Below are 2,815 nucleotides of genomic sequence, written 5' to 3' on the forward strand. Positions count from 1 at the left end.
CTATGCGGACCCAACACATTTTCACCCCCAAGTCGTCACATGTTGACGTTTGGTTAAGAATTACTTTTTGACGTTTTGGTTCTCCCCAACTCGTTTTTTGACGTGCTGGGTGTTCGTAAAATCAAGGGGTCAGCAACCCTTATAGGACACGGTACTTGTGACGGTACCAGATCTGGACTGGTCTTTTGGACGTGTTTAGTTCCAGTACCCTAACCCGATAACAATCTGGTAATGCATCCGGTTCGTGCTCGATACCCCATCTGGTACCAGTTTGGGTCCGGTACAGCGTCTGGTGCAGTATCCGGTGCCAGGTTAGAGTACCAGGTTTGGGTACGCGTCTGAAGCCGGTACGGTGTCCCAAGGGTTGCACACCCTTGATTTTACCTACAGCAGCACGTATGAAAAAAAAAAGACGAGTTGACACCCAAAATGTAAAAAAAGTGACGTAGAGGGGTCTTTAACCAAACGCCAATATGTGATGACTTAAGAGTGAGATTGCGTTGGTGGAACAAGCCCAAACTCACTCCCCATCCCCCGTTTGTTTATTTGATCTCCCGCTAGCTTACAGCCCCCCACAACCCCAACTTACCGGTGCAAGAAAATGGCAAACAATATTTGATCAGATACCAGCTCAGATGAGGAAAAGAAAAGCATACATGGATCTAGTTGTCTACAAGTGGATGCTTAAGAGAGCTTACTGGTCTGTAGCTTCTACGTCACAGCTACAGTTTTTTTTCCAATGGAGTTTTTCTGTCTGCTGCAGATTCACAACCATTAAAAAAAAAAAAAAAAAAAAAAACTCAAGAGCAATTTTGAGCTTTTTATTCTTTATATGTCCTACATCGTGAGAAAAGGCTCGAAAACCCCGTTTAAGACATAAAAAACATGATTTTCTTTTATGAAGAAGTAGTACTGCAATAAATTAATAAATAAAAAAGCCACAAAAAAACATCATTTCTAAGACTCAAGTTAAGTTTTAATATTTGTAGAACAAATAAGATTTTTAGTCCACTGATTGTCAGATTTCCTTTTCAAGTTTTTTGAATGGCAGAGCCAAAAAAACGAACTAAAAGTAAATTCTTCAAACAATTAGAGTCGTGTTTTTACAAAGTTTTTATTTTCCTGTGTATGAAAAGAGGAAAAAGCTCATTTGTCAGCTAACTGACTTAACTGGAGCACGTTTCTTTGAGTGGGCTTGTTTTTGCGTAAAACGCCGCCGCTGCGCAGCGCACAGACCTCCCTCACTCTCCCTCGCTCTCCTTTTTTTTATTCCACGCTTCTAACCATCATCCACCCCCTCCTCCTCCTCCTTCTCCTCCACTTCTATCTCAGCTCTGCGAAGAAGAAAAACGAGGAAGCCAAAGGATTGACTTCTCCTCTCTTTTATTTTTCTATGCGCGCACGAGCCGCAGTCGAGCCGCGCGTGCAAACAAAGCAAGCCGACGGCTTTTTGAACATGCCGAACCGTTTTTTATCTGATGACAGTAAGTGTGGCCGCGCGCCTGTGCTTGTGTGTGTGTGTGAGAGAGTGTATGTGCGCGCGCGCTCCTTTGCTCGTCGGCCGGCCGTGATATAACCGTCTAGGATCGTTTGGATGCAGAGGAAGAGGAGGGGGGAGGAAGAAGAAGACGCTCTGACGCTCAGGGAAGCTTGGTCCGTCACACCGTGTCCTGCGCACTCCTGCGGCCGGTTGCCTGACCGGTGATGCTCGGCCTCTCTGCCTGGATGCGCCCCTCTCTCCGCGGTGTGCCGTCGCTGCCGCTGCCCCAATCCCCTTCCAGCAGATTCCCACTGTTGCCGGAGGAAGGTCTTGGGACCACATATGGAAACTGGGAATCAGAATTTTAGGAAAAATAAGCAGGCTATTTTATTTTTTTTTTTTTTTACAACTTCAAGATTTTTTCTTTCTTCTCTTTGAATCCACCTTTCTTAGTATTATTTCAAAAAGGGAGTTGATTCATTTCCCGTCATCTCTCAAGGAATGGCTCGTTTAATGACAGTTGTGGTCCTGGCTAATATCTGGCTTAAGTTCTAATTTTGATTTGGAGCTCAGCTGGATTGTGCTGGTTTGAACCTGCCCTCTCATCTCTTTCTTTCACATTTTCTTAACATATTCCGGGCCCTGCCTGCTTGCCTGCCTCTGCTTGTTCTGTCCGTCTTCCCATATATCTCATCTCCGTCTTCCCAACTCCATAATTCACTAGAGAGACCATCACTGAATTGTGCTTTTTGCCTCTTTTGGGGGCTGTTTTAAAAGAAACCAGGCCGCCAACTGTGTTAGTCTTAACCACCCCCCCAGCACCTTTTCAGTATGAATTAATTCACACTGCATGCATGCGGCTGCTCATCCATGTTCAGGTGCGTGCGGATGAAAGTTGAGGGTGTGTGGGCATGTCGGCTGCATGTGACAATCCCCGTCTGCGCATTATTCCACACAGAACCGCTGAAGCTGTGAGAGTTGCTGTAACTTTAGCCAGTCCGAAACAGCCACACAAATTATTATCCACCTCTTTTTTCTGAGTTTTGACTTTTTGAGGCCTTCAAACTCAACTAAGTAGGCCCAGATCCCAGACCAGGTCTCTTGTGGGATCTGCTAGAAGCCTGTGTTTTTTAGGTCAATGTTCTTTTTTTTTCTCCAAGCAGGGCAACTTACTGCCAATTTGGGACAACATTTTTGAAAGCGTTGCCGCTGAGGGTTCTGTTGTCCCAGCCAAAGTGTTCTTGACCCATCTGCTGGGTCAAACCGCCAACAAGTCCACCTCACAACCCCTCTCCTGTAACTACTTTTTCATCTGCTTGTTGCCCCCCCCAAAAC

General features: G+C 45.5%; 1 protein-coding gene across 1 annotated transcript in view; it reads left to right on the plus strand.

Moving 5' to 3' along the window:
• Positions 1-800: 800 nt before the first annotated feature.
• The window catches only part of LOC112137128 (voltage-dependent calcium channel gamma-2 subunit), a gene marked incomplete in the record, with an annotated part of 76,317 nt that continues 74,302 nt past the window's right edge, over positions 801-2,815 (plus strand). Inside the window, 1 exon segment of the mRNA XM_024259287.2 lies at positions 801-2,815.

The sequence above is a fragment of the Oryzias melastigma genome, linkage group LG1 (assembly GCF_002922805.2).
Source record: "Oryzias melastigma strain HK-1 linkage group LG1, ASM292280v2, whole genome shotgun sequence".
Classification (NCBI taxonomy): Eukaryota; Metazoa; Chordata; class Actinopteri; order Beloniformes; family Adrianichthyidae; genus Oryzias; species Oryzias melastigma.